This window comes from Lasioglossum baleicum, chromosome 16, assembly GCF_051020765.1.
Source record: "Lasioglossum baleicum chromosome 16, iyLasBale1, whole genome shotgun sequence".
Taxonomy (NCBI): domain Eukaryota; kingdom Metazoa; phylum Arthropoda; class Insecta; order Hymenoptera; family Halictidae; genus Lasioglossum; species Lasioglossum baleicum.
Genome location: NC_134944.1, coordinates 10,447,828 through 10,462,925, shown reverse-complemented (window position 1 = coordinate 10,462,925; position 15,098 = coordinate 10,447,828). Strand labels below are relative to the sequence as shown.

Below are 15,098 nucleotides of genomic sequence, written 5' to 3'. Positions count from 1 at the left end.
CAGATTTCCACAAACCTTTCAGCTGCTCCTTTTTTGCAGAATACGTTCTCGTTACATATCGTTTCTCTCGCATGCTCAGCTCTCGATTGACTGCGCCATGGAAAATATAAATGCTGATCCTCGGTTTCAGAATATCGTCCGTTTAAGAGGTCACGCCGTCAGCTGTAAGCAGATGCACGTATTACTATTATGCAACAATACATTTAACAATATATATAATAACTGATTTAATGCATTTATATTAAACTAAAATTGTGGACTATAATCCATTCTGTGTTATATTATTTTATTATTACGTTAATGTATATATAACAATCAAATAATAATATATAATAAATAATAAAATATAATAAAAAATGTAAAATAATAACAATAAGTAAACATAATAATTATACATATTTATAAACAACGTTATTATATATAATGTTTTGTTTATGGTGGTTAACTCGACTCGTTGACCGAACTATAGTATCCTCGAACACAACATAATATTGTACAACGAGAATATGATAAGCCTAATTCAATGATTAATATTTGGATGTGATATGGTAATTGTACTAATTATACTTCCCCCCCCCACACTGTTAATTATTTTACATTTACTGAAAGATATTCACCAGAATGTAAAATTTGGATGTTCATGAAATTCTATATGCAGATTTAATTATATAAGAATATTATTGTATATACAGTAAGGAGCATAACTGATTCCACACACTTCAAATCAGAATAACTTTGATATGAATCGACCAAACGACACTTCAATTTTTCTGTAAGGCTAGAAGAATTAGTTTAGTAAATGACGTCTAATAAATATGTTGAAAAAATACATTTGGTCGTACTTACAGATAAATTGAAGTCGTTTGGTCCATTCATAAAAAAGTTGTTCTGATTTCAAGTGTGTGGAATCAGTTATGCTCCTTACTGTAATAGTACATTGTTATATATAGCAAAATTGTTTTTACAATTATTTAAACTTTCTCACTCGATTTAACTGTTCTTTCTTTTTTTTAATTTGGCATGTCCTTTTCATATTTTGCAAACTCTCCAAAGCCCCACTATAATCGACAAGTGATATAATTTATAATTGCATAACTTCTTTGGAGAACCTGCTCCAAATGCAATAATTATCAAACGAACAACAAATTCGATTTTTCTATAAAAGAAGAATAGAAATTGATAATGGTGCATGTACTTATTGATACACTTTGTGGTATCTAATTTGGTTGACCAAGTGCACGAATTAATGACCCCGATTAATTTTAATGATTATATGATTACTGCTCCATAATCGGTTTCCAATTGTGAGAGCGCTACATTATAGAAAAGTTATCTCGAATTCGAATCTAATACATTATTCAATAATGGCATTCGGATAACCGTATCATGCAAGTGTTATCATGAATTAATTTGGACATGATTTCTTATGTACGATCCGATTCAGGTTGTCAATGCTATTAATTAACGAAATCTGATCCGCTTGAGTGAGATAATAAAATAGTACAATAATAAAGGAATCATTTTAACGCATGAAGCCTCTACTTTCGCAGACCATCATTCATTTTTTCGGAAATGTCATAAAGTCAATTTGTAAGAGCATCGAAAAATTATTTTTCTGAATGAATCTGTCGCAGATTAGAAGATTGAATCTTCTCTTTTACAACGACTGATTAAAAGTTAATATATGATTTTTTATAATTGTTTTATAGATTAAAAATTAGAAGCAAGTTTGACCATTGCAAGGTCATCGATGATTTTTTTTAAACAACTACGTATATGAATAATACATAAATAAATCATTAAAAAATACATTGAAATATGTATTTACTGTGACATGACCTTCAAACGATCTTGAACTCCGAAGATGAAGGTCAAACTGAAATTTCGTTCGTAAGGAGAATGCAGGTTCTTCGAGAAATGTTAACACCAGTAAATCCGTATAGAAAGTGTCTCTGTAAATAAATATATAATAAATTCAAATTCGAAACAATAAATGAATGCAAGGGGGTGATTTTGTTTTTCAAAGGGGCGAATATGATCAACATTACTGTACTTCTTTCGAATTTTGAAGAAAATTGACTTGTATCATCAATCGAAATCATTATCAATATCGTTATCAAATATCATAATTAATATCATTATCAAATATCATGATAATATCATCATCAAAATAAAAAATGTTTGTATTGATTGCAAGATGCAGGAGCCAAGTAAAAATGTCTTTCTCTTTGAATTATCTTATTAAGGTGAAACTAATACACTGGTGGTCTTAAAACCTTTCTAATATGTCCACTGTTTTAAATTGCACGTACCCCTTTTTGTCATAAATGCATAAAATCCGCAGTCTAATCATAATTGAACTGTTAAATCCTGATTCGGAACCCTTTCTCGCAACCCCTGAGAAAAGCTATACGAAGAATGGGGCGCGAAATGGATCTCAGTTTTCTCAAGGAAATGGTTTCGCGGGGCTGCCGACGCGACGCGTCGCGATGCAGGATGCCGGTCTTTGTGCGACATCGTGAAACGCGTCGAATAAAGAGCAAGCGCGCCCTCGCCTTCTGTTAAGGAGTTTACGCGGCGGCGTGCCCTCGCTTTGTGTCTCCATGGTCTCTTTAATGCCGACAGCTTCCGTTCGATACGAGGAACGCCGTTCCTCCGAGGAAGAGCGAACACGTTCCTTATTTCCCGTTGAGTAAACAGACGCGCTCCATTGTCATCATTGCACGCCACGCGGACGATGGAAAATAATTGTTTATAACTTCTGATAGACAGTGCACGAGCGCTATCGTAAATGGCGCATCCGAAGAGGTGATTGGCTAGGTAGAATGTCTTATTGGATATTTATACATAGATTTGTTCAATAACATACTTTCCATTCTCTTCTATTACTTTTTGCCATTTTTGAGGTGACTTATCAGGTTATTCAATGAATCTATGAATAAATATCTTAATTTTATCTTTGAATTTTGATTTGAAAACGCCACGAACTTTCGTTCCAACCTAATGCAACAGTATTTACAAATTCCTCGAATGTTTTTACCGTTTTAAGTTTCACATACAGGGTATTTCACCTGACTTGACCACCTTGAATATCTTTGCTGAAGGACAAAGTTGAAAATATGCTAATATGTATATTGATGGATTTCGAATTTCTTGTACTTTTGTCTCCCATTGTACCTCCAGAATATCCTTAAAAAATACCTCATTCCGTTGTAAAAAATGAAGGTGACCTTGATATCTCTAAAAAAAATTACACTAATTTTTTTGGTATCGTATGAGCCCCATTTTACCATTCAACTTTGTCCTTCAGACATTTGACGTATCTTCATAAACAACGAAGATATTCAAAGTGGTAAAGTTAGGTGAAATACCCTGTATTCATTTTTATCATACATGCATAAAATCCACTGTCTAAACATTATTAATTGAAAACTATTGGTTTAAAATATTGTGGACAGGACCAGAGTGGCCAGATGAAGATTTGTGTCCCCACTCTACCTCCCCTTCCACGACGCTACTCCCCACGCTTCCGCCACAGCCCGGTCACGTGACGCGTTCCATATCTGTCGTGCATGTGTCCGGTAGAGAGGCTAACTTATTCCCCTCAATTCCTGCTCCCTCCCCTCATCTGGCGACTCCGGATGTTTCGTAACGAGGTAATAAACGCGCGGAACAGTGAACAGGCAACGCTGAATTTGAATTCAGTGCCGGACAAACGTATTAATTTACGATGAATTTTTCAAAGAGAATAATATTACCGGATTTCGTGCAGTCCGCACTCTCCGTACAGCATGTTCTCGTATTATTCTAATGGAAAAATTTCCTTTGACGCCGCTGGGAATCGTAGACCGCGGAAAAATACCGCACGTCGGATTAAATATCGCGTATGATATAATTATGAAGCGGCTCATGATTTATGCAAAACTCTCGGGGATGAAATGTCATTGAGCTGAATGCTTTCGATGTGCTGTAATTGTTACTGGGTATAGAGTAAATGACGCGAATAATGAATACGATATGCAAAAGATGCGGACGCAGCAAAGGGAATCGTGTCGAATTATTTGTTAAATAAATCAAGAGCAGCCGATGCAAAATATCAAATTTCTAATTCGGGTGGTATGCTGGAAAACCAGCTTTTCGTGGTGAAAATTAAAAAATATCTGGACACTGACTGTACGATTATTGATTGAAGAGTTTTTAAAATATTTTTAATTAACATTTATGTCAATAATCAACATTTTCTACGATATTTAATGACGTTGCATTTAAGTGCAGTTTGAATGCACATATTTTTATGTCTCAAATTATTAATTAATTTGTGATCACCCAACAACGTAAAAATATACAATAATCTTGCTATTGATCAATAAAAACATCGTTGTGGAAAATCATCTGCGTTTTTTTAGAAATATCAAGTGACAAATAATCGAATAGAAAATTTGTTCCTTACACTTGCTCCAATGAAATTTTATCCGACCAATTCCCAGCAGTGTCAGCCATTAACGCCTCTCTGATCGCGGGAATTCCGCTGAAAAATAGCGATAAATTTTCGCCGGAGTGACATTCGAAAACTGCGACAGCCGAAGCTTTTTTGCCGTTTCCGTTCGGCGCCCAGCGTGTCGTCTTTTCCGCGGGGCGCTCATTTGTTATGCGCACGTGTTATTCCGCATGGCGCGACAGTGACGCTCCGATTTTCTGATAAAATTCCAGAAAAGTTGCGGGGGGACAAAAACGCCGCGGAACGACCGCGCCATTATTAAATTTCTTGCGGTTGTACGGAGCGCTGCACGCGCAGCGAGCACCATTTTTCCGTGGTCATCGCTGCTTTATTAAAGCATCAATGTTGCGTCGTCGCTCGTTTCTAGTTTCGAACCGACTGGCCCGGGATATTATAAAAAATTCAAATCTCGTCGTAACGAGGAAAAACAGCGATGTAACGGGGGCACAGCCGGACCCTGACTGCAGAGGACCCCGTGCAGAATTTCATTGTTTCGTTGTCCGGATGATGAAACTGGCTCAGGTGGAGCACGGAGCTCCTCATTTCTCTTGATGCTCTCGGGCCGTGCTCGAATTATTGGCGTCATTTAAAACGTTTCCAACGACAACCGAGCAGCTCCTCGGATATCAAAATTCTGATAGCGTGCGACGCTATACCTTGCTATATTTTACGATTTATAATGACTAGACTACGAATTTTACGTATTTCTGGTGGAAATGAGGGCAGTAGATTTCTATAACGCGATCGAAAAATTGTTTAAGAAGAATATATGCATTTTTGTATGTACAAGTGTACAATTTGTGAGTGTACAAAGTATTCGTACACCTTTTAAAAACTAACAACCTGTTTATAATTGTACCAAACGACCTGATTTTTTAATAAACAATTAGAAGCATTGGTTTACGAAATGATATGCCAAAAAGATTTACTAGAAATTGCAATTTACAAGGTTGCATGCAAAAATAAAAAAAAAGCAGTTTTAAAACTTTTTTATTTGGGCCCTTAATGAAAATTTAAAAATATGTGTTATGTTATGTAGTTCTATTAAAGATCGCTTAAAATACGCAAGCGGTTAAAACGGTGAAAATCGTAGTCTTACACGACTTTTGATCAGTTTCTCCTTAAAATCTTTTGATGCGTGTCGTTTTTTCCTGCGTCAACCGATTCCGGTGAAATTTTCAGCATGTGTATAACTAACATAGAGCTACAAAACATATATTTTAAATTTTCATTAAGGGGGCCCAAATAAAAAAGTTTTAGAGATGCCTTTTTTATTTCTGCATGTAACCTTGTAAATTATAATTTTTGAAAAATCTTTTTGTCAGGTCGTTTGGTACAATTATAAAAAGGTTATTAGTTTTTATATAAATAATTATATATATTTATAAAATGAGTAGTTGTAACTTGGAAAAGGAGAAACATTAGATGCATTTAAAAGTACTGTTACATTATTTTCCACCTATTATATACATTAAGAGAAATAAATAAATTTTTATATTATTCCAGTTTGTTGCAATTCAGGTAACAAATTTTTATTTTGCACAAAGATCCGCAGTCTAGTTATTACTGTTTTAAATTACACCTACTCATTTTTGTCATAATGTAATAAAATCCGTCTAGTTACCACAAAAGAACAGAGATCAATTATTTACTACACCTAACGAATAGCAAAAATTACATTCAATTAATAGGAGAACAATTCGAATTGTGGAGAGAAACGAAATTCGTCTGATCTTAACTCCTAGTGAGAATATTTCAGTTTCGATTTTCATCTGATGAGACACAGTGGCGTCCATCCTCTTACCGAATCCCGAAGTCGTTTTAATTGCAGACTGTCGTCGCGGCAGGAGTCGCGTCGTTTCTTATTGGTATGCAGACACACGAGCCAGCGATTTCGCGGCATTCACAAGCACAGGAAACCGAATCCCTTGCTCGGATATCTGCGTCTGAATAGCGACGCATGCATGAACAAAGCGGCTCGTCGTTCGACAGGGTGGGGTGTGCGCGACGCTAAAGGAGGGCTCGCGATTCGTTCTCGCGAAACGAGGACAGAGATAGGAAAATTGTGGCATACTCGTGTGAATCGTCGCCGATAGATTCCGTCGCATGGCTCGCGGCATTTTCGCGTTTCCGCGATTTTTCTCCCTTTAGCCGAATCCCCCGGTTCTCGGTGAATGCCGCGGGGAGACGGGGGACGTATATCGAGCGAGCATTCACAGGAATACTGTTCTCGATCGAGGCCGAGGTAAAAACCTCGAGGAAATCGGCTGCGCCGACCCCGCGTGTGTACCGGGCTCGCTGTTCCGATTCACAATTGTCGCGCACTCGAATGTTTGTTCGTTCTCCGCGGCGGAAACTTAACCGCGTGTCTCGATCGCGAGACGTCCCTCCCTCCCTCTCTCTCTCTCTCTCTCTCTGGCTCACCGTTTACTTTCATTTCACCCGCCTTTTAACCCCCTTTCGCCACTCAACCCCTTCCTCGAAACCCCCGTCAGATTTCCCGTCCGACGAGCCTGGAATAATTCTTTCGTCGATCAAACACCGAGGAACTATAATATTCTCTACTTTATTAACTTTTCTTTTCCCGGTTCCGCTGCCTTCGCTCCCTTAATCGAAATAGTTCCGCCGCGAATTCTTACACTTCGGCGAATTTCTCAAGGTACTCGAACTTCCGGTGGAAAACTCCTCCACCTCGTCGACGATTTCAGTACCGCGTCGTTCACTTACGGGCGACGACGGCGGATCTAGGCTGCGGCCCGGGACCACGTTCGGTCGAAGGGCCCCCTTCGCGGTGAAAAGAATAAAATCAAAATTGAAACTGAAAAATTGATGAGAAATAAATGATACAAAAATGTTTGGTACTCGAGTTAATTTCTGTTAATTAGGTAGGCCCCCAAACTAGGTAGGACCAAAGGGTCCCTTTCGTGGTAAAAGAAATAGAAACAAGTTTAATTCTAATCTTAAGAAAAATAAATTACACAAAAATTTTTGGTGCTCGAGTTAACTGAACGAAAGCTGATAAAACCCTCATAAAAAAGTTGAAAATGCAACTTTTAGTATTTTTTCTACAATTTCGATCAATTGCAATTTTTGACAAAATTTCTTTCCGCATCCTGTAGTAAACTAATTGTTCTTGAACTTTTGTCCACTGCTGTAGGTTAACTGAGTAGGTCCGCAAACAGCGTTAGCCCAGGGCCCCAAAATTGACACTCCACAAGTCCTTGACGCGTGCACCTACAACAAAAACTAATATGTAACACCAGTATGTGCATCTCTTGAAACTATTTAATCTCCATCCAAACATTTCTCGCTACGTGTAATAATAATTATGTGAATCAAGGCGGTAATATCTGGTATATGGTATTAGAATACTAACCATAAAGTATCGATTAATGTGGGCTACAAATGGCCAATTTCAGCGACAGTGTATAATCACGCGACAGCTACAAAACGATAGTTGTTGCGTGATTTAAAAGTGGTTCATCTGATTGTGAGTCGGGTCTCTGAAATGACATCTCCAAGACGTCATGCGATTCTTCAAGTTATACATCACGATTCTGTTCAAATCAGACACAAATTCTTCTTTCCACTTAGAACGCTATGTTTGTGTGTTGTTCGTGTTTGTCTGCGAATAAAAAATACAGGATCAGAAAATATTATCATTTTTTGTATCAGTTTTATGCGAATATAATAAATTTTATCAGTTTATATTAGAAATTACATAGGAAAACGATGGTTTTTTACAATTTTACTAACCACGTGTCGAAGAGTGACAACTCTGGTCTTCACAAATAAGAAATTAGAGAAATTGAGAAATGAAATTAATATTATAAAGAAAGAACTCTTGTCCCAGTTCCCAGAATCGTCCTGTACACTGCATATTTAAACTGACAATTTAAAATGTCTTAAACGAGTTTAAAAAAAGAAATTAATATCATAAAACCTAAAGCATTTTTAAACTAATAATTGGAAATGTCAATTTCTTTTCTATTATACTTAGATACACTTTAGATATTTTCAGTATAAATTAATACAAAAAATTGTTGGAATTAGTACCAATCTTTTCTATTGTATTTAGGCACACGATACATTTAGATATTTTCAGTATAAATTAGTAAAAAAATTGTTTAAAATTAGTACCAATCAAGGAGTTGTCTTCTGAAGTAGATAAGGAAGAGTTATCAGTGAAAAATAATTCGGAGTGCAATGGGTTAAAAATGCCAGATTCTAAAATAGTTGCGGATCAAAACATTTCACAACGTTGACATTAAAATCAGTAATACTAGAAGTAACAATCTAGTAAATATTTCAGTGATTCGCACCTGACTGAATACTTTGAAGGGCTGAGCGTATTTTCAAGAGAAATCGTAGTTGCTGTTTTAATGAAACTGTTGCCAGTGAGGAGGAACGTCTTCCTCATTGTATTATTATTGGACTGCGGACCTTTATGCAAATTCAGGTTTGCGAGGACTAATTGACGAGAGCAAGAATTCTACAGAAGTTTCCTGCTTTAATAAACGTTGTTCTTAAGTCAAGAGGAACATTAAGTCCATGTTCAGACTTGTTGAAATGCATATTGTGCTCATTGTATTCAGTGGCATTCACTGCAAACGCATCAACGTCTGCGGACCGAATTGTGACACTTGTCTGACGCTATATCAATTATGGGCAAATACTTTCCTGTGCAAAACTGTGTAAAAATTTGAAGTAACTGAATCATCAAAGAAATCAATAATAAAGTATTTGTCGGAGATAATAACATTGTTCCAGTTAATTGTTTCGTAACAATTAAAGGCTAGATGCTTTAGAACAGGGAAATACATGAACATAAAAATTGGTATACGTCGAACTTAGGTTAATTTTGCTGTTTAGAAACTTTGTTTTTAGTAACTTTTTTGTTGCATATACACAGGGTGGTCCAGTACATATGTATTAGCACATAATTGTCTCCTATTCTTGGAAATATGAACAAACTTTACAAACTAAAGTTCTTCAGTATAAATAGGACTACAATATGGCAGCAAAAATTTGTTTGTAGATAAAGGAGTTCAAAAAATGTTAAAAATACTAAAATTATTTTTCGTACAATTTTCATCGGCAATACAGCAGCGAAAATCAGAATATAAATCTCTGCTGCAGGCTGAAAGATTTAGCTTTGATGACGAGTATCACTCAGCAATATTAAAATGGAAACATCCCCAAAATTGATCATTTTTCGACGGTGAAACAATACTTCCTGCCAAATTATTTAGTTTCGTTAATGAAATGCTCTCAATGATTTAAAAGCCATATTGCATTCAAAGAAAACAAAGCTGTCCCGTTTAAGCCAGGCAAGAGGTACTCGCTGATATCGACGGGTTTTTGGAGAAGAACAGTGCTCAAAAAAATATTTTCATGTTTGCTGAAATATCTCTGAAAATATTCATCATTTCAATGTTAATACCTGCCAGGATTTTCCAAGCAATTAACTTGGTAACAGCGAGATCACGTTGCTGTCGAGTACAACAAAATCAGCGCGTTTAGCGTGTGTTAATATTTATAACAAAGGTGAAATCAGCTGTACCAGTTTGCTCGTACTGTTAGCAATAATGCGTATAGAAATTTAAAAAAAATATTTTAACGAACGACGAGCAAACAATAGCGTTGTATTTTTTAAATCTACGGATAAAATCTTGTATTACGTTCAGTAATTCCCGCAGTATCCGGTTACAAATATTTTTCATTCCGAACACATCACTGGCAATCGTTTCAACAAGTATCAAAAAATATGGATTTTATCCGCTACGACGCAGTAAACGTGCTTCACCATCGAATTGTCCGACGTCTGTTATAAATAAAAAATTACTATGTCATTTGGTAATCAATATTATTTATTGTATCCAAAAAAGATTTGAAACTTTCTCGAGAAATTGTCGATTTTAAATGCCACTTATTTGATGTAACCGTCTCAAACCACTTCGTAGTCAAACTACTAGCAACATTGAATGTTTGTTTATGTTCTGTGGCCCTTATCAATAATTATAAAAGCATTATGCCAACAACAAGAGAAGACAAAATAGTATTTGAAGAGTGCTTCGAGTGTTTTTCGTTAATAACTCCTTAACGAAGTCGCGGAGGAAATTTTCGCTAAGGAAAAAATTGCTTCAGATGTCGTAAAGATCCATCTCCGACAAAGTTCTCCGACATTTTTAGGACATCCTGTATATGACCAGTTTTAAAAATATTCACCGAGAGAAATCGAAATGGGAGTCTCTGTATATGCGGCGACAGTGGCGGAAGGGTTAAGGAAAAGCTTTCTGCTGTGAAAGAATTTTTATCGACACTTTGACGGTGACATCCTGTTAAGATGTTTCGTGACCGTCGGCGATCAAATATCCCGTCGTGGAATTGAATCTCTGGAAACATGAATACTTTATCTGCACGAACCCGACGAGAACAAATGCGTTATCGCGACGTTTCAAGCCATGAATTCCGAAAGGAAACCATTCCCTCCGACCGACGTTTTCAGAAAAACGGTTCTGCTTGTTTATCTCCCTTAATTCTCCATTAAGAGAGTCCATAGAGCGTGATTTCTGAGGATTTCCTCTGAAAAATTAATCGACCTCGTTTTTAAACGACTACCGCAAGAGTTAGTACATGTATTGCACAACTTCCAGTAATCTTTTTGCTATAAAATTCTTTTGAAAAACCTGAATAACCGAAATAACATTTAATGCAAAAATGCGATCTTCAACATTCACATTTTCATTTCATTGTGAGCTAAAAACAAAACCTTTGCTTATGTATAATACATAGTGAACATGGTCTTCGTATTTCAAGTTATGGTTTCTGATGAATAATTCTTTCGAAGGTCATTTGAAGGTAAATATATGTATTATACACGGTTGGATTTGTTTTTTCATTGGCTGTAACGTTACACTAATGAAAAGACTATTCGTGTTATTAAAAAAGACGACGATGACCTTGAAATATCGGAAAATATTACCTTGAGAATAAAACAATAATTGTATCACTAAAAACAACGGTGACATTTTCGGTGAAAGTCTTAGTTGACCACCCTGTGTATAATTTTAAATATGCAACTCGTTTAAAACAGAAGTCCATCAATTATACCAGAAAAAAAATTTTTAAATAATAATCTTTCGCGTAAGTTCTTAAAAATTACACAATTCTTTGCAGATTGTTAGCTAAGCAAAATCTCTAGTCGTTTAAATTTTCGATTTGAATGATATTCATACACAATTATAGTTATTTATACATAATTAGATATTGTTTGTAAAAAGATTTGTAAGCCAATAGGTTTGTGCTGTCTCGAAAAAAAAACAGTGAACAATTCAACCGTGTGATATTTCCATTTATTTATTATACTACAGAGACCGATATTTGACGAGGGAAGGATGTTTATTGAATTCATTCACGGATTTGAATATCACTATCGGAATCAATATTACTAGCCATTCCAGAACGTATTTCGACCAGATTGTTGGAATGATAGCAAGGATTTAAATCTGTCGATTATAAATACAGCTTTAAAGCCCGAAATTGTGCAGGCTTCAATGGTGTTTCATTATTACAAGCTTGTTTTTCAAACTGAACGTTCAGATTGGATTTTCCGTCGAATTGAAAAACTTGCATGATTAAGTTAATTTGAATGTTTCGAACGTGGTCGGATTAATCTGAATGAGGCGGAAACAGCTGAGCCAATTACTCAGATAGTTTCGAAAAGTGGATTTTCTGCTATTTTCGACGATTGGATCCCGAATACATACATCAGTTCCATACATTATAATAGAAGTAATTAATCAGTAATCATTCTGAACAATTAAACACTTATCAAAGAAATGTTTCCCGCACATTGATCCATTTTGGGAGTGCCGTGAATTAATTTGTACAGCTAATAATATTCGAACACTACAGAAATCATTCGAACATCAAAGAAAAATAGCAAATCTGCCAAAGAACATAACAAATGTCACCTGAAGGGGTAGTAAACAATTAGAAAATTACAAAAAATATCTTTCCTTCACTCTGATTTCCCAATAAAAATCGTATAAGGGGGTTCTAAACAACTAAAGAGTTATAAAAAAAAGTTTCCCCCACTCGGATCCACCAAAAATTGTATTGCATTGCAATAGGGTTCTAACAAATAAAAAATGATAAAAAAAATGTTTCCTTCATTCTGAATTTCAAATAAAAATCGTAAGGGGATTCTAAACAATTAAAGAGTTCTAAAAGAAATGTTTCTCCCACTCTGATATCCATCAAAAATTGTATTGCACTGGAATATGGTTTTAAACAATTAGAAAATTACAAAAGAAATGTTTCCTTCATTCTGAATTTCAAATAAAAATCGTAGGGGGTTCTAAACAACTAAAGAGTTATAAAAGAAATATTTCCCCCACTCTGATGCACTAAAAATTGTATTGCACTGCAATAGGGTTCTGACAAATAAAAAATTATTAAAAAAATGTTTCCTTCATTCTGATTTACCAATAAAAATCGTAAGGGGATTCTAAACAATTAAAGAGTTCTAAAAGCAATGTTTCCCTCACTCTTCTGATCCACCAAAAATTGTATTGCACTGGATTAGGGTTTTAATCAATTAGAAAATTACAAAAGAAATGTTTCCTCCATTCTGATTTTCCAATAAAAGTCGTAAGGGAATTCTAAACAATTAAAGGGATACAAAAGAAATGTTTCCCCCACTCGGATCCATCAAAAATTGCATTGCACTGCAATAGGGGTCTAACGAATAAAACATTATAAAAATAATGTTTCCTTCATTCTGATTTCCCAATAAAAATCGTAAGGGGATTATAAGCAATTAAAGAGTTACAAAAGCAATGTTTCCCCCACTCTATCGGAAGAAAACTTCACCAATTTCAATAGACATTTCATCAGCTTAAGTGTTCATTGATTGGACAGGTGACGCTACGCAAAAAAATAGTAAATGGATGAATATTCGAATCATATGTGTATGAAGGTTAAAGAATAAAGCAGTTATTCTAAGAAGAGAACCCCAGTGACCAGAAACTTTACACAAGAGTTCATTAGACATATATCTAGGAATTTAGCCACATTTGATTCGTGCCCGTTCGTTATATCAAGTGAAAAAAGCCAACCCTACCTAATCGAAAAATTATAAAGAAAATAGTTCTCGTATTCGGATTTCGATGAAACAATTTATGCAAATGGAGGCATAAATTACCGCAGCGAAGGACAATATTTCTCTGGGAGATTCGCAATTCCGATTAAGCCGAGTAGAGAAATTTTCCACGCAGCAGGTCGGCAAACACGGCGACCGTAGCCATACGATTATGCAAAGGTTCGCCGAGTCTTTGGCGGGGTTCGAGCCGCTCGTCGTCGTACGGAGACCATTTCCCGTCGATTGTCGCAAAAAGTCGAATGGTCAAGGAGGTGAAGGGTTAATCGCGCTCGGGTTGATGGATCGTGAAACGGGTGGTCGGTGGTCGGAACTTTTGCTAGCCGCTGGCCGGTCGTAATAAAGCAACGCGGCGAAATTATCCTCGCGCGAGGTAACGTGTCGGTGAAAGAGGATGGCGTGTCCACTTATTGTTGGCCGCGCGTTTACGTATTACACGTAGATACGCGTAACTCGCGTTCCCAGCCTGACAGGGAAGCTAATCGAACGGCTGGACACACCGGTACCACTGTTATATTATTGTCGTGTGTTTGCATCAAACATTAACCAGACACTGGAGACCGCCGCCGACACGCCGCCGCGCCGCTCGGACGCCGGCTATCGATCTCCGGGAAAATATGCAAAACACCTGCCCGAGCTTCGTGTGCCCTGCTCCACACGGAAGAAGGATCTTTTGTCCCTCCGACTTCATTTCGCCGAGCCTCGCAGCGTGACGTTTCACCAATCTAGCGGCACGTCATTTATTCTCTGTTGCGATCGCAATGTGTACATATTAGGCGCGGAACTGTTAGACGATTGCGATGGTTCGTGCTCGATTCGATAGCGAAACACCAGCGTTTACATCTTACAACGGAAGGATATTTTTTCTTGAGGAAAGTGATTTTTTCAAAAAAAAATGTTCCACACATTTATTTTGTGTCTTTCGTTGTCTGAGATTTGCGAGCACTTACGTGGAAGGGGTGGTTTCTCCCTTGATATATAAAACGGGCACGAAATGTGGCTAAATTCTTAGATATGTTTAATGAACACTTGTGTAAAATTTTTTTAGAATAACTGCTTTCTTTTCTAACCCTCGTATGATCTGAAAATTCACCCATTTACTACTTTTGAACAGGGTCACTTGTCCAATCAATGAACGCTTGAGCTGCAGAAATGTGTGTTGAAATCAATTATCAAAAATAAATCATTTATCCACCGAATTGAAGAGTCAGTCATTATTTAGAACGTGGAGTAACCACACAGAGAACGGTGGAGATTATTCTCAACAATAGAATGAATTTTGATTGTTCATAAACAATTCGTAAATTCCAGAATAGACGGCTGCGAATTAATTTGTACACTCTATAGAAAGGGACTACTGCTGTGTTTTCACTGTGATGATCATAGACCAAAAATTAAAAAATGTTGGTCGTACCTATCCCTCGAAATTTGATGTTC

The 15,098-nt window shown here is 36.4% G+C and overlaps 1 protein-coding gene and 1 long non-coding RNA gene across 2 annotated transcripts in view; one reads left to right on the top strand and one right to left on the bottom strand.

Annotated features, from left to right (window-relative positions):
• The window catches only part of Tmtc2 (Transmembrane O-mannosyltransferase targeting cadherins 2), a 547,199-nt gene that overhangs the window by 166,990 nt on the left and 365,111 nt on the right, over positions 1-15,098 (top strand). The window lies entirely within an intron of this gene.
• The window catches only part of LOC143216932 (uncharacterized), a 112,284-nt gene that overhangs the window by 22,504 nt on the left and 74,682 nt on the right, over positions 1-15,098 (bottom strand). The window contains exons 6-8 of the long non-coding RNA XR_013010680.1: positions 7,875-8,123; positions 1,829-7,732; positions 16-162 (exon numbers count right to left, since the gene is read on the bottom strand). This is a non-coding gene — a long non-coding RNA (uncharacterized LOC143216932). The remainder of the gene's footprint in view (positions 1-15; positions 163-1,828; positions 7,733-7,874; positions 8,124-15,098) is intronic.